Here is a 22,303-nt window from a genome sequence, read left to right on the forward strand (position 1 = left end):
TCTCTTTGAAAGCTTCAAACGACGAAAAATCGGCGAAAGTCTGCAGTGCAGAAGCCTGGACTATCGTGTGCCGTGAGAAAAGCTCAAGTTTAACAAAAGAGTTGATCATCAGACTTCAGTCATTCCATCTGATCATCAGTTTTTGTTGATTGATACGAGCGTACCAGATGTCTTGCCTAGTGGACAATGTATTGAACGTTGTACAGCAAAAGACAATGCTGAAGTTACTGATCAATGCCATCAAATGGTTGCTTCATGTGAAAACATGATAAACCGTTTGTAGATAGAAGGCTATAGGTTTTTCGGTTGTGACTGACTGATGAGTCCTAATAAGGACGAATCCGTTTTCAGTTTACCGAAAGCATATGGTCTGATGATCTTTGAAAGCTTATGAACATATTCAATAGTACAAAGTAAAAAATGCTGTACAATACAATTGTGTTGTTTAAGTTAAAAATTTGACTTTAAATATACTTAGCAAATTATTAGCCTAAAAGAAACTTAAATTGATATATAGAAGTAATTGCTACAAGATTGGTTTTAATTTAAATTAAATTAGCTGAAGGTCTACCCTTAGAAATAGTTAAAACTAGACTTATATGTTTTAACATTTGAATCTCACTTAGCTATAAATATACATTTTTTCGTTTTTAACAATATTGTTTCAAAAAATATAGAAGTTTTACTATTATGCTGACAACTAGTAAATGAAAAAAATGTTTAAATAATTTGAAAGGTTTTTAAATTTTTTAATCATGTAGTATTTTTAAGAGTGCAAACTTTGTTAGAATAAACGTTCTCTGTTTAATTAATTTAGAATTTTGGTGTTAGTGTAAAATATATACTTATGAGCTTTGAAAAAATATCTCAACTTTTTACTAGCTAGCAAAACATAAATGTACAACTATGTGACAAAACAGAAATATTTAATTAATTGAAAGTTGTTGTAAACATCAAATAGTACTCAAACTAGTATTAATTTTAATCAAAAGAAGACTTAGTTTATAAAACTTGAAACTTTATTTATATTACAATCAGTAAAACTTTTTAGTTTAACTTTTAGGACAAGCTTACAAGCTTAAAGTGACTATTGAGTATTAGTTATTTTTTTATTGTCATACTTTGTTTAGTTGTAGTATAGTGATATGTTAATTTATTACTTATCCACAACTTAAATCAGTTTATAAATTTAAATAACAAATTTTCATTAGCTAGAAAATTTTATAATATATTTAGCAGTTTATTTCTACAGTTAGTTTTATCATTTATAAACACCTCAATTTATTTTCTCAGTCATCATTTAATCAAAACATACTTAGATTCAAAAATATTAATTTTAATAAAATCATAAACTTAATATTCTTTGGTCACACGTATGGATACATACAAATAAAAACAAAAGCAATTACAAAATAAAATGCACGACTTGAAATGAAATTTTTTTACAAATAAACATCAAGTTTATAGCCATAAGCGTTAAACCACGTGAGAGTTTACCGCTTAAACTAGCAGATAAACTGTGTATAATTCTGCTAGCGAGCGAAAACGCGTTGAAAATTTGCAAAGCATTATTATAGATCATTTTGTCGAGCTAACGGCAAAAAATTAACGCTTGAACGCACATATGCTAGCATTTGACTGCAGTACAGAGCTAGCTGCATTTTCATTTGAGATTATATACAGTAATTTCTCCATTTCAATACAAGCATCGATGGTGTAACGGTTAGCTTTGGTGCCTTCCAAGCACTAGTTACGGTTTCGACTTCAGGTGGACATGTATTCAACATAATATAATCTTAATTAGATAAAACAGTAAGTAAGGATCAACGAAAAAAAAGTGTTTTAAGTAGTGTTCGATAGTTTAGTTGTTAAACTCATTGAAAAATAAGTTATAAATCAATAAACCTAAAACATACACAAAAGAGTAATTATTTTTATTTAAGTATTATAAACTGAATTAAAATTACTATATTTAAAAAGTGTATTTATTCAGTTTTGTAAAATCAAAAACTTCAAGATAATCTACAGAACTCTATTTGAATTCTATTTGAGATAAAAAAAAAAATTTTTGAGTAAGATCTAGAGTTTGAAAATCCGCTTTGCGGTGAAATATTGTAATTGTTTTTCTTTAAAATAATAAATTATTAATTATAAAGATTTTAAATATATACATTTTTTTTTTAATTTAATTATATACTATCAATTTTTTGTCGATTGTTGCATAGTTTGTAACTTCAATACGTTTTTTGCAGCAAAACAGTTTGAAAATCTGTTTTACGATAAAACTGAATAGCTTTAATTTTTTAAATAAATTCTAAAACTTTAAAATTTAAATATTTTTTGAATCGTTTCTTGTCATAAATCAATTTTAACCAAGTATTCAATAATTAAAAAAATTTACTCACTTGATGTTATGTTTCTATCAATTAACTTTAATTGTTTTTGTTTATAATTGAGTTCTAAAGTTAAGCTAACAAATATTTAGGTAAATAAAATGAAAAATGTATAGTTTTTTTTATACAGTTTGTCGACGTTTGTATATATAATATAATGCTTATTATAACTTACACAATCGTACGTTTTTGTATTTAGGTTGCAATTTTTTTTTACTCCTGCTGAAAATAACAAAATAATTTAATCTACTTACTAGAAAATAAATTATTGGACAGCAAAAGATGTTATCAAACTATTAGTAATAGTTTGTACTAAAAATTTACTTTAATAAAAACAAAAAGGTGTCTAGTTTGGGCTATCTTCAATATATCTTAAAGTTCTAACTAATTTTTTAAAATGTGCTACTTATAAGTATAAGCAAATTAAAGATTGATAAGTTATTTACTTAAACTTGAGAACACTTCTATAAACATGATTATAAGTAAGATAAATATTTTAAGTTTTTTAAGTTTAAGTTGGTTACATAAGACACTTAAAATGTAAAAAGGTTACTTTTTAAGTTAAAGAGTATTGCTAAGTTTCCAATTTTAGCGTATAGTAATCAAACGTTAATTTTAACTTTGGACGTCATGCGTTTAAAATCACGTTTAAACGTAAACTCTATTTTGAATGTAAAGTATACTTTGAACAGTAAACTAGTTTTGTGTTATTTTATCACCAATCATATATAAACTAAAACTTACTTGCAACTTTATTTTGTTATACAAATTGCTATAATCACATATAAATTAAAATTTATTTTTAACATTGTACATGCGTTTAAAAGATGTGACTTTTGTTTTATTTTTAATTGCAAAGAAAATAATTTAGTTTTTCGAATATTGAAAAACTAAGCATTCATGTTTTAATTAAAGTTTTGAAAAAGTAAACAAATTAGTCAGTGATTAATATTTACTTATTAAAAATTCATTATAATGCTAGTACAGTTTACCAAAAAAATTGCTAGTTTCATCAATTTAAATCTACTTGTTATAATTCAAAAAAGCTACGTATAATGTAGTATATAATTTAAATACTCAGTTTATGTTCGACTACTGGGTTGGCCGAGTGGTTAAGGCGTTGGACTTAAGTTCCAATGGACGATTGTCCGCGTGGGTTCGAACGCCACACCCAGTATTTTTTACGTGTAGTATTATTATTTTTCTTTTTATAACTGTAAGTTTTGAACTAAAAAAAGATTTGGCTTAAAAGCCTTAAAAATATTATTTATTTAACTTAAGTGTTTACAATTTACTTTATATGTTCATAGTTTTAGAAGCTTGTGGTTTTTATGTTTAGTTGAGAAAGTTTTTAAGTTTTTATCCTATTTTACGCATCATAACGTGTTTTATGCTATTAACTTACTATAAAGACGTTTCTAAAAGTAAACTAAAAAAGTTTAAGCTCGTTTTCTTTTGACTGTTACCTTAAGTTATAGTAGTGATTTTAATTAACATTTTAAAAACTAAAACACCATATTTAGAGGGTTGAATACGTATGAAAGTTTAAAAAAAAAACTTTTTTAATCATAGATAATTTTTATAGTATATTTAGTTTATAATGCATGGAATAACTTGAGTGATTTTACAAAAAACTAAGCGTAGTAATACATAATTAAACTAAATGTAGTTTAAACAATAGATAAGTTTTAAAAATAAATAGAGTATAAATAAAATATTTTTTGCTAATTGAATCTACGGTTTTCTATATTTGTTGATAAATAGTTTTATTACATCTTGCTCTAATTATTTGTTATTTAACCTACATTGGGCCGACAGGCTACAAAGTTTTACTTATATGAACGCGATAGTTGGATACCACGTAACCGATTGCGTGGCCTAATGGATAAGGCGTCTGACTCCTAATCAGAAGATTACGGGTTCGTGTCCCGGTGTGGACTTCTTATCACAACTGCATTAGAGGTAATTCGTTGGCTTGGAAATAACCTAATTGTAAAATTCAACCGAATAAATTGTTTCCTTATATTTTTTTTTGAAAAATAACTTCAACTCAAAATTTAAATTTAGTAATGTTTCACCTGTTTGAACTAAATCAAACGAGATCATCACTCGAAAAAAACTGTAATTTTTTTTCAATATAAACAAGTAAGAAGACATTAGGCTAAACTTTATTTAAAACTTGCGTTTATGTGTAAGAAAACAAAAACAAAATAAAACTTATAGCTTAAAGCTATCAACTTCGGAAAATTATTATATCGCCAGGTTAGTTTATGTTAAGGTTAGAAAAATGTAAGCTACTTAATAATAATATAATTTTAAAACATAAACAAAAAATATACTTATAATTAGCATGCTTATAAGATTCGTGAACAACAAGAAAAAACAACTCTTGTAACTAAAAAACTAGGTTAATTACTGCTTTTAGTGTTTAAAATTCAATTATTGTATTGTGACGTAATTATAACTTAGGCATATAAAATCTTATAGCTCTATTAATTAGAAATTTTTAAATTAGTTACTTTTGTTGGTTTTAATATTTGCTTGTACAAGTTGAAATATTGGGGAACAGGTCAAAATTACACGAAGACAAAATTGCACGAGGGCACAAAACTGCACGAAGATACTTTTGCACCAAAGGTCAGTTTTGGACGTAGGGTCACTTTTGCACGAGAGTAAAATAAAGCAAAAGAAAACTATAAGATAAATTAACATAATACAAAAAAAAAATTATGCATAAAGTAATACTTATTTTATATATATAAGTATATAATTTAAAAAATATATTATATTATAAATTATAAATATAATATACTATAAATTATATACTTGTAAGTATATAAGTACTTATACATAAATGTGTAAGTAATAGCAAAAAAAAAAAAAAAAAACAACTAATAAAAGTTGTTATAAAAATAAAAAATTAATTAAACTAAATAAATTAAGTAAAATAAAATAATAAAAATTAAAAAAAGTCATTTTAATACAAAAAAAAAAATTCAACCCATGCAAAAATTTCTTCTTGCAAAAGTGACCTTTCGTTCAAAAGTGTCTTTTTGCAAGGTTATTACGTGCAATTTTATCCTCTCGTGCAAAAGTTTCTTCGTGCAAAAGTATCTTCGTGCAATTTTGTGCCCTCGTGCAATTTTGTACGCTCGTGCAAACTTTAACGCTACACTAAATAGAAAATAGTGATGTATTTATCAAATTTTCTTAAGGTTAGAAATAAAGCATTTTAAAATGAAAACATGAACGTATTAACTCGTTCCCTTTATTTATAGAAGTTCTCCCGTCAGCATTCGCTATATTCATCTTCTCATCATTACTCATGCAACAATACGACAACTTGCAATTATAAATAAAAACTAACTTTAAAGGTGATTGAATTAAAAAATATTAACGCGTTCTTACTCGCAGTATGTCTGTGATGTTCCTATTAAAAATAATTGTTTGAAGCATAGTTTATCAGAACTTAGTCTTGAAACATATTTTTAAATTTTTGATTTGTTTGAACTCAGTATAAGCCAAGTTTATCAGCACTGAAAGCTTAATTAAATATTTCAAAGTTTAAACACTTTATCAACTGAAAAATTATTAAAAAAAAAACATGAAAAAACATTTTTAAATCCTTTTAACAAAACAAAACATAAAATTAAGAAAAAAAAAAAGTTTGTTCTCACGTAATGAAAACAAATAAGATAAATTATTACAACAAAATTGAGCGAAATATAGTATAAAACATTAATACCTGACTAATAAATGCTAGTTGTAATGAAATACTTTAAATTTTGTACTTTATTTATGATCAGTAAAGTATTATACTCGACTAAGGTTTATGTTTAAAGTTTTTTGATTAAAATTTATTAACAGCCAGTGGTAAACTAAAACTTAATGAACAATTTTTCAAATGAATATCAATTACTTCTATAAAATTTTAATAAACTTTATTCTGTTGTTTTTGTAAAAACGTAGTACTGTAAGTATATAAAATGTTACTGATTTTAATTGTTTTAAATAACCACAAAGCACACGTATATTAAGAAAAACTTGAAGAAATTACGTTTTATAGTTGCAAAGTTTGAAAAGTGTTTATTACGTTTCTTTCTTTAAGTATTTGTTGATATTAAATCATTGTTAATAAAATACATACCGATATAATCCATGAAATTAATTTTATATGCTCGAGTTGTAAATTACCTTCACAAGCGTCGATGGTGTAACGGTTAGTATCAGTGCTTTCTAGTCACTCCATAACAACTTCCGGTTGATTCACCATTTACCAATAAAACTTTGGATAAATACAAAAACTGTTTTCTATTCTCTAAAATCTTAGAACATTTAGACTACAACAACTGTATAGTAATAGAGGACCTGAAGGCTCATTATATAAACTAAGTATTACCATAAAAAGCCAACCTTGCTAATACATTCTAAATAGGACCTCTTTGTGATATTTACCTAAGTACTGTTCAATAAGTTTTACAATTTATTACACATTACAATATAAACAAATTAAACACACACTACAAAGAATACATAACATAATAGTCGATTAAATAATACTCAGCTTAAATAAGAGTTAACAGGTGGCTTTGGCTCACCATTCTACCAAAAGCAACGTTTATTCAAAGTTATCATATTTAAGCATTGAGAAATTGGGAACCGTTCAGTTCCAAACCCGCGCATAATTCCAACCTAAATCAAATCCCACCCGGTCATTTCCCACCCGCACAACTCCAATCTGAATCAAATCCCACCCGATCAAATCCAACTTGAATCAAATCCCACCCGAGTCAAATCCAACCCGATCATTTCCCACCCGAATCAAATCCCACCCGATCAAATCGAACCCAAATCAAATCCCATCCGAAACAAATCCCACCCGATCATTTCCCACCCACACAATTCCCACCCGAATCAAATCCCACTCGTATCAAATCCCACCCAATCAAATCCCACCCAAATCAAATCCCACCCGATCAATTCCTACCCAAATCAATTCCCAACCGATCATTTCCCAAACGAATCAATTCCCACCCGAATCAATTCCCATCCACATAAGTCCTACCCGGTCAATTCCCACTATATTATCAAACCCGATTATATTTATTCTTGTATGAATTAAAAATTTTAATACGTTTGGAACTCACATTAAAATTTTATTTTTTGTATTTTTAATATCGTTTGAAATATGAAATTAGTAAGGTAAAAACGATTTTTTTATTTAAGCTAAAATTTTTACTGTTGCTTATTTTATCATGTTTTTAGTTTAATGTCATTTTTGTTTGTTGATAACTACGATAATTAAATAATTACGACTTGCAAGCAACAAAAAGTTGGTCTGTTACTTGTAAAATGCTATCATTGTTACTAAAGTTTAATCTAGATCAGGTTTGAATAATAATTAAGTTTTTAGTATCGGTACCATTTTCTGTCATGCTAACTAATTTATGTCCAATTAGTTTTTTTTTGTACGAGTTGAAACAATTGACATTGACACTTAATTATATTTTAGTTTTTGTAACTACTTAAAACAACAAAATAATATAGTACTGTACAACATAGTTTTTTTTAATAAGAACTTTGAAATTTTAAAATTATTTTAATGCTTATTATATTAAACTCTAGACCTAAACTACTTTTGTTCGTTTATGACTAGATTTTTTTAAGTAATTACGGCCGGCAAGGAAAATTGGCCTATCTTTTGTAAATTTATCTTCATTAAGAATGTAGTATGATAATTAACCAAAGATTTATAACTACAAATTTTATTAACCAATTTCAGAAATAAAAGAGTTTAATTACGAACAAAAACGAAAGCTGACACAGATACTACAATATTTAAGTTATTGGCTTAAATGCCTTATATATAAATTGATTCAACTAAATCAATCCCACTAAAGAACTTAGAACTTTTTTTTAACGTTGAGTTCTACATTTTTAAAATAACTAAAATATCAACATTATTGAAAATGGAGGGATGAAAAATTAAATATATAATAATTACCAGACAAATTATCAATAAACTTTGTAAACAAAAGAATTTCTGAACGAACAAAAACTTATACAGATACTAATAAGTTGAAGTTGTGGGCTTAAATGCCTCTTATAAAAAATCGATACTTGATCATGGCATTAATAATCAAATATTTTTTTTACAAAGTTTTACATTTTTAATACAACTGAAATTCAACATTAAAAAAAACGAAAATTTTTTGGGTTAGATTTGATCGGGTGGGAATTAATCGGGTTGGATTTGATTCGGGTGGGATTTGATCGGGTGGGAAATGGTCGGGTGGGATTTGATTCGGGTGGGAAATGGTCGGGTGGGATTTGATTTGGGTGGTAATTGATCCGGGTGGAAATTGATCGGGTGGGAATTGATCGGGTGGGATTTGATTCGGGTGGGAATTGATCGGGTGGGATTTGATTCGGGTTGGAATTGATCGGGTTGGAATTGATTCGAGTGTGATTTGATTCGGGCGAGATTTGATCGGGTTGGAGTCGTGTGGGTGGGAATTGAGCGCGGGTTGGAAATGTTAGTATACCGAGAAATTAATCTTTTTTTTTGCAATCTCTTCTCTTATACAATTAAGAAAGCAGTGAAGCATGCATTACTGCTACAATCCCTTAACCTGTTTTTTTTTTAAGTTAAAATATGTTTCTTAGATTTTAAAATTAAAACATAATTTATGAAATTTAGTTCATATTAGGTTCTTCCCCCTCTTAAAAAAACTAAAAAAATCATTTCACTGGTTAAGTTATTTTTATATTGCTATTAAAAACAATAAAAACTTTATAGAAAGTATCAAAAGACTTGAAAAAATACTTATATACATAACATAAGTGCACATGCAAAGTTATAAGTGAATTATATATTAAAACTTTTTACAACAACTAAAACACTTAATATGTTTGTGTTAGTTCAAATTTTTATAAAGTCAGTCTACTGAAGTCCACTTCTTTTCCTATCATCTTGTCGAAAAACTAACGTCTAATGTCCATACAACTTTTGTGTTTGGTACAAGTAGGAAGGTAGTTGTCGCCGACTGAATGAGTCCGAACATCCGCTAAGTCAGACGAAGACCTTTAGTAAAAGTTGAAGTTGGTGATGAATCAATTCATCTAATTACATCGAACTTGATGATCTTCATCAAACTTACGGCTGTGACGTCATAATAGGCTGACATGAACTAGATTGTTCGTTGTAGTTGTCCATTGATATTTTAAGATGTATTTAGTTTTATATTTTTTAAAATAAATGTTATATTTAGTCACTCAAGATTAAAAGACTATTTAAATGCTTTAACTTTTAAAAGTTTTCAATAATTAAAACAAGTGTTTTACTAATAATATTAAGAAAGAAACTTTGTTTTCGTAAAGTAACTTTTAATAAGTGTAATGTTTTGGAAACAATTAAACTGTAGTAATATTATCACAAAACTATTAAGTTTTTAAATAAACCCCAAATGAAAGAAATAATTTAAATTCGTAAACAAATAGAGGAAGGAGATGTTTTGAAATATGTTTAAAATAATCAATTACTCCTTTTCGCTACACAATTACAAAACAAATGGCTTGAAATAGCTTTAAGGAAATAACAATCAGATTTCGTAAATAAATAACAATTTTGTTTTTAAAACAGTTGTTAAAATTAACTATGAGAGTTACTCCTATAAACATTTTAAAAGTATTTATCAAATATCTGCATAGATAAAAATTATTTTAATTTCTAAGATAATATTTTAAAATCATCTTAAGACAGCCAAAACGAAATTAAGTGTTACTTTTAAGTGAATGAAAATAACGTCATAGAAATGTGCAAAACTTAACTCCCTTTTCACAAGTACATTAAGTTTCAGTGAAAAATCAGCTGTAAATGTTTATTTGCTAAAACATACATTTGTTTAAAGACTACTTAAGAAGCTTTTTTTTAACAAAATAAACTTTTTATTTCAATCTTCACAATAACACACTGACGTTTAGTAGCTAGTTTTAAAAACTTTATCAACTACGAGTTATTTTAATGTGAAAACAAATTGAACAGTTTTTCAACAAATATTTTTCTACTTTCCTGATTAAAATGCTTTTTTTTCGAAGCAATAAAAAGTCCTTAAATGATTTGCTAGTACATTAGCTGCTTCCTTAGATTATTCATTTATTCTTAACCTCTAGTATAGAGTATTTGCTAAAAATTTTAAGAAATATCACTTTCTTTTCGACTAAACTTAGTTTTTTAAATCGAAAGTTTGCGGTATCATTACACATAGCAACTTATTCGCAACATAAATTTAAAGAATTACTTGCTCATAACTTATAAGAAAGGTTTTTGCTGTCTGTAGTTGTTTAAAATAATCTTTTTCATATGATAGATTTTCATTTTGTTACACAAAGGTAAATATTAGAATGGCTACAGATTCAGTATATCCACGATATAAACATTTGTAGCTTACTTTGAGCAAAATGCGAAACATTAGTTAGAAGCTTTTTGTATATGTTGAGAATAAAAGTCTACAAGAATCCTATTCATCGGGCTCATTTTTTGCTGCTAAATGTTTTCGTGGTTTAAAAAGTTCCTCCCTATACTTTTATAAAAAACAATTGCAATGTGCATTTATTGCGCTCGGTTGACGACTTTTTCGTGTGTTGGGGTCTTAGATAAACTGCATTTTTTGTTTAAAATTGTGCACTTTGGCACTTGAAAAAATATAAAGAAGGTAAATGATAATAACCACGAAAACAAGAAAAAATCAAGTATTTCTTAATCTTGAATAAACAACACTTTGGTTACGCAGTTTTTGTATACGTTTAACATATTAAATAATTTTAAAGCCGATTTTTTTAATAAACACTAAGTAGTTTTTACAAAGAAGATATTTAAGAGAAAAAGTCAAATTTTGTAGAAATAATTTTTTGGAGGTCGTCGTGACTTTTAAAACTTTATTTAAAAAATTTCTGAAATCTTTTTAGACTCAAGTTTGTATATAAGTTAAGTGAAAAGTCATCCCACTTTAAAATACTAAAATGATTAATGAAAAAAATCTGTACATCTTCTATTAATTAAAAAGGTGACTTCTGTATTTGTATAAATTATATACTACAGCAATTCAAGAACAAAATAATTCGCTGCGAGCAGGGTTTAAATCTGAGCGGGCAATGCCCATTAGATTTCGAGTCCAACGCCTTAACCACTCGGCCATCGCAGCTCCCGTTGGAAATATACTTTTCTTGTTTATATAGTTTAGTAGTTGTCAATACAAAACAAATCATATTAAGAAACTAAGTAAATAAGTTTTTTTAAGTATATATAGTTTATAGTTACAAAAGACTAAACTTTTCAAAAATTTGCTATTTAAATGTTATTTAGTTATGTTATAGTTTTGTTATTTAGTTCTTATATCCAACAATAACTACTAATAAATTTATATCAATACTAATTTACTCGTAATTATATTCAACAAAATATATTCTTTGTAAGTAGATGAAAAATGATTAATTTAAAAAATAAACAATGCATAGGCAAACATAACTATTTTTTTTAAATTGAGATGATAAAATCAAATCATTTTCTAAAAAATAATTCATAAAGGAGCCTGACAGGGGACTTGAACCCCTGACCGTTGGATTAAAAGTCCAACGCTCTACCGACTGAGCTAGCCAGGCTCACGTCGACATGGAAATTATAGCGTTTATAATTAAAATCGTTATAAATTGTGACGTAGTAATTCAAACTCTGTGACGTAGTTATTGAAACTAATGTTGCAAAATAGAAAATACATTTCAAATTTTTTATTTAGTATTTAGGCTGTAACAAATTAATGGTAATACAAAATTGTTAGTAATCTTTGAATTAGGAATTGTAGTAATACTACTGCTATTACTTTTTATTAATAATACTATTACTAATTATCTTTATATTTTAATTTATATAAGTTAAGTTTAGTTCTAGTAGAATTCACTTATTATAATTTTTTTAAAAATTGTATAATAGGTTATTTATCTGTTCAAGTGTGAAACTATTTCTGCTGTTCAAAAAAGAAAAATAACACTTTTAGCAGAAAATACTTTCCAGTTTTATTTAAATGTTTAAATTAAAGAAATCATTAAATAAGTTCAAATAAAAATATTTAACACGGAAATCAATAATATAGTGAAAAAAAAACATTATTTTAAGTACCAAAACAAAATAAAGTTTCATTGCAAAATTATGTTCTACCGAGACTTGAACTCGGATCACAGAATTCAGAGATCTGATAACTAACCATTACACCATAGGATCGCACGTTAATATTATATATTTTTTGTGAATTTATAGCTACAAACACTATCAAACTTTTAGATAAGACACGACTTGTTTAAGTTTGTTTTACACTTAATTAAAGGGAATAAAAAGTATAGCTTTAACTACAATTATACATGTAATTTATAAAATAAGGCATGTAAAACAATTGATTTAACGATTTGGGATTACTTTTTTAATTATACTTACACGTTAGTTTAAAAAGTTTAGTTTTTGTAAAGAAAAAAAAAACATAATTGTAAAATATATATAATATGAAGCTTTATTACTTTTTGAAATTTTTAGAATAAAATAAAAAACCAAGTATAGATAAGTTTATATTAAAAAAATTAATTCTGTTTTTTCTATTTAGTTTGAACCGTTTAAAATAAAAAAAATTACAAAATAGTAATAAAAAAAAATCAATTTAAATATGAAAATGATATTTTTTTTGTTGACATAAAAACTAAACTAAATTTTACTAGTTAGTTTTGGTTACTTATAAACTTGTTTAAGGCTAGTATAGTTAGGGAGCGGGTCAGAATGACACAGCGACAAAATGACACGGTGCGTCACTTTGGCACAGCGACAAAATGACACAGTGCGTCACCTTGGCACGGTGCGTCACTTTGGCACGGCGACAAAACGACACGGTGCGTCACTTTGGCACAGCGACAAAATGACACGGTGCGTCACTTTGACACGGAGGGCCACTTTAGCACAGCGACAAAATAACACGGTGGTTAATAAGGGAGAGAACGATTTGTTGTGAACCTTCATTGGTATGGCCAACGATCTTATTTTTCTAGGAAATTTTTCGGTTTCCTGTCTTCTAACCGGTTTTGTAGAAATAGCAACAATTACATTGATTAACTTTAAAAACAAAGACCGTAGGATTTTTTGATTGTGACTTCATAAAATAAAGTGACACACGTAATGTTTATACCTTCTATTGTCCATCGTCGTACTTATAAACAACATACTCATTTTTAAGCAGTAGCAAGGTGTTAGATGTGCTTAATAAACAAAAAATAGTTGTTTATATCAAACAACGTTCACAACGATGCAAAAACAGCAACTTTTTTAACAAAATACGACTGCCAAAATTAAAGGATATTTATTTTTGATTTCTTTGGAATGGAAAAACTTAAATACAGTTTAGTACTAGAACTTGAAACGAGTAATAAAAATTAGAAAATGACTTGCTATTTTACGACTAGAAATATAAAAACTCATATAAACATGTGTTTTAAACTTCAGCAATATTCTGATTTAAAAAACACAATCTACATTTTAGATCAATAATTCAGCACATCAATTCAATAAACTAGTAGATGTAAATACAGAGGAAAGTTTGTTTTATAAACTAAAACTCAGACGTTAGCGAAAACAACTTTTCTGCTGTTGTAATTCTGAATTCTAATGCGGTTTTTATTTTACATTTTTATGCTTAAAAAAAAAATACTTGCGCTCTTTTGGCGACTTAATAGGTTGCAATTTTGAACTAAAATACTGCATTCCCTGACGACCTACGTTAGAAGCAACATCTTCAAAAAATCATTATGCACTTGACTTAAAAGATCGAAATTTTGCGCCTCTATGCGACTTATGTTAGTTGCAACATATATTGTGCACTTACAAGTATAAACATAATGCTCTTTCGCAAATAAAATTGTGCACCTAAGCACTAAAAATGCATAGATAAAAGTATAAGTACAAATAACCGCAAATAAATTAGTTTTTTAGCAAAACATTCCCTACATCAAGCATCTCTTTAAATAAAACTCAATAAACCACTAATACACACTTGTAATACAATTGTAGACTTGCTTTAACAAAATACAATGTTTCTCACTTTTATATAAGTAAAACTTCGCAAAATAAAACATTATTGCAATTAGCATTGTCAAGACTTTAAACTCGTTAAAAAGTTGATTAGTAATTATTTAAATTATTTTCTCGCTCCGTTTTTTACCGGATTAGGCGTCTGATTCCTATTAGAATATTCCTAAAGCTCAGGCAACTCGTGGTCTCTAATGTCTCAATACAGATATTGGAGACTACGGGTTGCCCATGATAATTAGGTATTTAGAGCGTCGCTTTCACCAATTACTTCCAATTGCCCCATACTTTCAAAATGTTGTCTATTTTATATCAAAATATTTATTTTTTCATCAGAAAGAAATTAACTCCTAATTAATAAACAATATTATTTTAAGATTTTAGAAAAAATATTTTAGAAATCCTAGAAAATGTATTTATTTTTACAAAAAACTCCGTTTTTATTCGCAAGATTAAAAATAGAAAATTAAATATTATTTTCATAACAGAATTAAGACAAAACCAATTTTTTTAAAACTTTGTAATAAAACTCAAGAATATAAAGTAACAGAAAAGGTTAACTAGCAAATTAAAATCTGCTTTTACTGTATTATTATGAAATTTATTTACTGATTTTGTATTAAATATAAATGCTAAAGCTTAAATTTGTAAATTGTATTTTAAAATTAAAAAAAGTTAGTTTTGAAATTTATTAAACTAAGTTAAATGTACGCTTATTGTGTTAAAGTTTAATTTATAAAAATTTCTATATAAAAAACATTTCAGCTGTTTAAGTTTTTATCTTATGTAGCTGGTTTACATTTCAGTATGTAGTAACCTTAACTGCTTAAAAAAAAATCTTATAGTTGTTATGAAAATTAGGTAAATAAAAAGGCAACAAATTAGCTAAGTTTTAAAACACTGTTTAAATAGACCAATTCAAAAGATAAATACAAAACAATACTTTTGCATGTTCAGTTTACTAATAGTTACGCTTGCGTTTATAATTTTTTTATTCAACAATTTCTACAAGCGTCGATGGTGTAACGGTTAGCATTGGTGCCTTCCAAGCACTAGTTCCGGGTTCGACTCCCGGTCGACGCACTTTTGCCGTTGTTTTTAATGGACTATTTCAAATGATAACTACTTTATCTTTTTTAATTAGTGTATACAACTTCTTAAAATTTCAAACATAAAACTTTAGTATTATTATTTTACTCCATTTTATAAAGATCTTGTTTTAGGCCTAAAACTTTTTCAATATAGTTTCTTATGGTTTAGATTTAGATAGTTTTAACTTATTAATCAAAAAATTTCTAACATTGAAAAGATGTTTTAAAATATACAAACTAGAAATAAGCTTTAGTGTTTAATGTTTAAAGTTGTAACTTAGTTACTACAGTTATAGATATTTGCAATTTATTTTAGTAATCAAGTAAATTAACTGACAAAACGCTAATGTTGTTTTCAAAACTTAGAAAAAAGTTAATTTAGTTTACTGAAATTACAAGTTTAAATGTGTATTAGGCTAATACAGTAAGATTAAGCTAAAAGTTTAAACTCAATTATGGTATAAAAGTTGTAATTATCCTTTTTTAAGCACATAATTATAAGTTTTTTAACCCTTAATAGTACTTTGCAATCAGTACTTATTATAACATATACATGAAAACATTTATTTGTATGAATTAAAACTAACAAAAAGTTTACAACACTTGAATTAGTTCAGTTGATTAGCAAAGTTAAAAGCTTATTTATCATTTAGTAACAACATTAATTTTTATGATGTTTACTGCTGTTTAAAATTAGAAAAACCTCTCAGTTTCATTAAAAAAAGTTAAAGTTTTATTTAAGATTAAATTTTTTTTGTATAACGTAAGCTGAAATATATTTTGGCTGCTTTCAAAGAGTAAAAAACAAGAATAAATATAAAATAAAATATAGATGTATGATATTAGATAGTTAAAAATCAACTTTAGTTTAGGAAACTGATAAATATATAAAACTAAAATAGCTTTTGGTCATAATATGTTGCAATTTAAGTTATTTTAAATTTTACCATAAAAATAATAAATATAAAGCTTGAAAAGCTTTATAACAAACAAAAAATTTAAGCTCAAACAGTTTTACAACATAAGTTTAAATTAAAGTTTAAATAGCAAGGCAAATGAGTAATTTTTAAGTAAGTTTAATTGCATCAACAAAAGTATATAAGTAAGCATTAAACTTAGAGCAAATCTTCAAGTATACATACGCTATATGCAGCAGTTACAAACAGCAGAGTGGCGCAACGGAAGCGTGCTGGGCCCATAACCCAGAGGTCGATGGATCGAAACCATCCTCTGCTACCTTCTCGCTGTAATCGTATAGTGGTTAGTACTTCACGTTGTGGCCGTGACAACCCAGGTTCGAATCCTGGTTACACCATTTTTTGTTACTTCAATATAAAATTTTATTATTATTAGTTTATACGAATATATATATAATAAATTTGGTCAACATAAGAAAAAATTATAATAATAATATCTATTTACATAGTTATGAGACTTATTCAAAAGATTTCAATTTATTATAGTTTTACAAGTAATAAAAAGCTCTTGTCTTAAAAAATAGTTTTAGATTAAAACTCTGCTTCACTTTAACTCCTTATATAAAATTTGCTTTAACATATTTTGTTATAGAAAAAAATTTTGTATCTTTAAAACGCTTGTTCATAAATAACATACATAAGTTAGCTTAAAATAATAACAAAGAGCATAAAGGTTTACCACATACATGATTTAGTAGTTTTGATTACTAATATATGCACTAAAGTTTAAATGTAATCAACAGTAATATGTTATATTTTTTCGAATTGTATAAAGGTAGATCATGTTTTAATTTAAATAGTTTTCTAGTTGAAGAGAGTGATTTTTTAAAGTAGATTAGTAATATATGTTTTACTCTAGCTAAATAAAATAAAACGTTACTATGCAAACAAACATTATTTGAAAAGCAAGTTTAAATGTTTCAGAAAAATTAAGTAATACACATAGTTTAAGACAATTCAAAACACAAATACAGTATTTCAGTTATTGAGCATAATAGAGTAATAATGAAATAAAAACTTTTACACATTAAATATGTATTAGACAGTGAAAGTGGTTAGAACTTCAAAAACTTTATCTTGATGTATTTGAGAAAAGTTTAATTATATTAAACAAAAGTTCTTTAGAAGCCATTTAAATAAAAATAATCTTTGCTAAAATGTTTTAATTAAAGCTTACTTTTTTCAGTTCAAAGTATCGTATAAAACAATTCACTTAAAAAACTCTGCATGCAAAAAACATAGGATTATAAACGTGAAAAGTTGTTTGTAGACGTCCTCCCAGGTGGTCTAGTGGTTAGGATTCTTGGCTTTCACCCACGCGTCCCGGATTCGATTCCCGGTCTGGGAACATTTTTTATTATGTTGAAATAGCCTAAGTTTGAAATTAATTTCTTTAATATTTTCTACCTTATAATGAAAACTTGTGAACTTAATTATAAAAGTTGCGGTTTTTCCAGGTTTCTGGGTAAATTAACAACCCTGTATAGTTTTACTTCTTAGTCTAACTTGATGACTTTTCAAAAAACAACTGGAAATATCATGAAGTGATAGTTAATAAAAAATAACATAGGTTTTACAAACCATTTAAGATCCCAAATAACATATATATCAGGTTATAAAATAGTGAGAGGGACTTCAATCATCTATGATATATGTAATTGTTAAACAAGGAAATATATGAATGAAAATATAGTATTTACTTGAAAGTAGAAGTCATAAGCACTTGATTTTTTTCTATTTTTTACATTAATAAAATAAACTTTTTCGTTTAAGTTTTACCTCAGGGTCAAATAATTAATAGCAAGCTAATATTAGTAAAATAGCAAGAAAAAAAGTAAAAATCTCATGACAGCCCAAAATTTTAAAATCGCCCCCTTTTCGCCCCCTTACTAGTTATCGCCCACCCTTTCGCCCCCTTACTAATTATCGCCCCCCAAATTACTAAAATCGCCCCCAGGGGGGCGATATCGCCCACTTTGGGAAATCCTGCTCTAGACTGTAATATTAAGATCTTTTAAAGTGTTTATGTACCAATTAATTGCTAATAACAAAACTTTTTTCATTTAAACGGTTTATTGAGCAATGCTTTCAAAATTTAACTAATTTCCTTGTCAAAACAAAATAAATACTCACAAAAACTAATTAATCAAACACAATACGAGTAAACTAAAGAAGCAATCAATATAAAACTAATCAAATTAATCATAAAAACTAAAATAGATAATTAGAACAAAAATGGACTATTTAAAAATGTTAATTGTAATTCTAGATCCTTTATCAGGACCTAGATGTTGATTAAGTTTAGGTTTAAGTTTTTTAATCATAATAGCCTCTACTGCAAGTAAAATATTTCTATTTTTACAAAATTTAATTACCTCAAAACAATTAAAAATATCATTATGATTCTGACAGATTCTACATTGTTCTATATGTGAAAAAACTGCGCTATTTGTAGGTTTTGTATGTTCTTTAATTCTGACGAACAGTTGTCGCTCCGTTTCTCCAATATATATTGGAGAAACGGAGCGACAACTGTTCGTCAGAATTAAAGAAATATATTGGAGAAACGGAGCGACAACTGTTCGTCAGAATTAAAGAACATACAAAACCTACAAATAGCGCAGTTTTTTCACATATAGAACAATGTAGAATCTGTCAGAATCATAATGATATTTTTAATTGTTTTGAGGTAATTAAATTTTGTAAAAATAGAAATATTTTACTTGCAGTAGAGGCTATTATGATTAAAAAACTTAAACCTAAACTTAATCAACATCTAGGTCCTGATAAAGGATCTAGAATTACAATTAACATTTTTAAATAGTCCATTTTTGTTCTAATTATCTATTTTAGTTTTTATGATTAATTTGATTAGTTTTATATTGATTGCTTCTTTAGTTTACTCGTATTGTGTTTGATTAATTAGTTTTTGTGAGTATTTATTTTGTTTTGACAAGGAAATTAGTTAAATTTTGAAAGCATTGCTCAATAAACCGTTTAAATGAAAAAAGTTTTGTTATTAGCAATTAATTGGTACATAAAGTCATGTAAACACCTTTCGCTATACTCTGTTTTAAAGTGTTTGTATTTTAACATATTAAATATTTTTTTTTCGATTAACTATTCATTTCTTCTAGTGTTTAAACTTTTATGTTATGCTTTTAATACTCCGAGTATGTTATAGTATGTACCCCGAAGTTATCTAAAACTTTTAAAGATAATTAAGTTATTACAAAAATAAAATAAAATACCTTTCTGATTGCTTAACTAGTCAAAAAAAAAAATACGTAAACAAGGTTTTGATTTATTTTCAAAAAATAAGTGTTAAAAAATAAAACTGAAACCAATTGCTTTAGTGTATGCAACTTTAGTAATATTGTAATAGTAGTGCTACAATGGTTAACTCAAAGGTTACAAAAAGTGTTGTAATATCAGTAATTTATATTAACTTACAAGAATAATTTAAAAAGTATTTTCTACTGTTGCAACTTTAGGTTCAATAACTACGTCAGAAAGTTTGAATAGTTACGTCACAATGTATGACGGTTTTATTTATAAACACTACAATTTCAATATCGACTCAGTCGGTAAAGCTTAGGACATTTTATCCAACGGTCAAGGGTTCAAATTTCTGTCAGACTAGTTGATAAATATTTTTTTAGAAAATAAATTAAGTTTACAATTGCAATTTTTATAAGCTATTTATGTTTTCCTATGCATTGTTTGTTATAGAAATTGATCATTTTCTTCTACTTACTAAATAAATATATCTTTCTTTGTTGAGTTTATTCACAAACTAGTTAAACGAATGATAAAGTCTGTAATATAAAACATAACTAAAACTAGGTAAATACTTCTACATCTCCCCCCAGATTTTATCTACTAAGGAGATAAAACGATAAATTTACCTAGTGAAACAAAAAAAATTTTAAAACAATTTGTTACAACTTAAAAACATTTTTCAGGTCTAAAATTCAACAAAATCAAGCTCAGAAAGACAAAAATCATTTCAAAATTTACGATTAACTTAGTTCACTAGTAAATGATTTGTTAAAACAAACTACAACTTAAACAAACAAACTTTAACAAAAAATTTGAAGCTTAATCTTTACTTTTCTTAACTCAGTTGCTGAATACAAGCATTCAAAAACTTAATTGCTTCACCGATTTGAACTTTTTATCTTTTAAGAACGAAACCACACGTCATTCATCTAACCATCTTGAAACTTCACTTAATTTGCTGATAAACATGTTTATCATATTTTCGACTTTAAACAAAGTAGAAGGTGCATTACTGATAGCATTAAACACTGACGAGATACTGCTACACTTAATTTCCAAATACTCGATACCAATTAACAGCTCGAATTTTTGAAAGTCAATCTCTACGTCCTCATCCAAGATCACTTTGAATAGATGGCTGTTAGACTAGTCTGCTGCAAAGTCAACTACAAACTTTAGGTAGTCACCATTGGACTGAAACTCATTCATTAGACCATAAAACATTAATTTACAGTGAACATTCCAACTTTACAATAAATGAATATTAGCATCATCGGTGTCACGAAACTCTTGAAAAGCATCGTAAAGTCTTACAAGGAAACGCTGCAAATGATCCGATAATTTCACACACTCATCCCGGACACATTGTTGTTCGCAGTAAACTTTGGCGGTCTGTTTGCTTTTCTGTAGAAAATATAAGTCAAGAAATTATAGATTAAAGCAAATCCGAGCAATTCCAGTTCAACATCAATTTTGAAGAAAACCATTAGTACAGAGGGAAATTACACAATGCTTATTCAAAAAGAATCTTTTTTCTATAAAAACACAGAATATTAAAACTTTTATTGAAATCTTTTTCTCAACCTAACAGAAAAGACAAACTTTTACATTGGTATGTTTGCTTTTCGCAGATAAGGGATATTACTTAGAGATTTGCAAACAGGAGGGGTAAATCTTCTTAGAAACTTACGATTTTGAACAGTTAAGCGACCTGATCCATCAACCTTGACAACACACTGATGGCAGTCCTTCACTTCCACCACCACTCCACTATTCCCCTACTTGCTAGGAAAGTTACCTGTTTGATTAAGTATCACGACATGATCACCGCAATTCAGTGGTGGCAACGGTTTTGTGTTCTCACTTATATTTTCAATAGACTTAACAAAACAAATACTGAGAGATTCTTCCTTTTTATTCCAAACGTCACGCCACATTTTTGATATCTGCGGGTTTTTGTAAGTCATAACACTTTTTCTGACGTGAGGTAATGATTTCTTTAAATTTCGTCGCGATCCAGTGTGTAAAAGTACGTTTTTCTGTCCCTGTACCTCCTTTTTCTTCTTTGTGACGTAACTATTCAAACTTTCTGACGTAGTTATTGAACCTAAAGTTGCAACAGTAGAAAATACTTTTTAAATTATTCTTGTAAGTTAATATAAATTACTGATATTACAACACTTTTTGTAACCTTTGAGTTAACCATTGTAGCACTACTATTACAATATTACTAAAGTTGCATACACTAAAGCAATTGGTTTCAGTTTTATTTTTTAACACTTATTTTTTGAAAATAAATCAAAACCTTGTTTACGTATTTTTTTTTTTGACTAGTTAAGCAATCAGAAAGGTATTTTATTTTATTTTTGTAATAACTTAATTATCTTTAAAAGTTTTAGATAACTTCGGAGTGCATACTATAACATACTCGGAGTATTAAAA

The 22,303-nt window shown here is 27.1% G+C and overlaps 5 non-coding genes across 5 annotated transcripts; 3 read left to right on the forward strand and 2 right to left on the reverse strand.

The window, feature by feature from the left end:
- The first annotated feature begins 3,487 nt into the window (after positions 1 to 3,487).
- Positions 3,488 to 3,570, forward strand: Trnal-uaa (transfer RNA leucine (anticodon UAA)). Its single transcript has one exon. It is a non-coding gene; the product is annotated as a tRNA-Leu (tRNA).
- Positions 3,571 to 11,514: 7,944 nt separating this feature from the next.
- Trnas-cga (transfer RNA serine (anticodon CGA)) lies at positions 11,515 to 11,596 on the reverse strand. Its single transcript has one exon. It is a non-coding gene; the product is annotated as a tRNA-Ser (tRNA).
- A 384-nt stretch (positions 11,597 to 11,980) lies between these two features.
- On the reverse strand, positions 11,981 to 12,053 carry Trnak-uuu (transfer RNA lysine (anticodon UUU)). The gene has a single exon. It is a non-coding gene; the product is annotated as a tRNA-Lys (tRNA).
- A 3,469-nt stretch (positions 12,054 to 15,522) lies between these two features.
- On the forward strand, positions 15,523 to 15,594 carry Trnag-ucc (transfer RNA glycine (anticodon UCC)). The gene has a single exon. It is a non-coding gene; the product is annotated as a tRNA-Gly (tRNA).
- Positions 15,595 to 17,855: 2,261 nt separating this feature from the next.
- Trnae-uuc (transfer RNA glutamic acid (anticodon UUC)) lies at positions 17,856 to 17,927 on the forward strand. Its single transcript has one exon. It is a non-coding gene; the product is annotated as a tRNA-Glu (tRNA).
- The last annotated feature ends 4,376 nt before the right edge of the window (positions 17,928 to 22,303 follow it).

Source organism: Thalia democratica, chromosome 2 (assembly GCF_965202585.1).
Source record: "Thalia democratica chromosome 2, ktThaDemo2.hap1.1, whole genome shotgun sequence".
Taxonomy (NCBI): Eukaryota; Metazoa; Chordata; class Thaliacea; order Salpida; family Salpidae; genus Thalia; species Thalia democratica.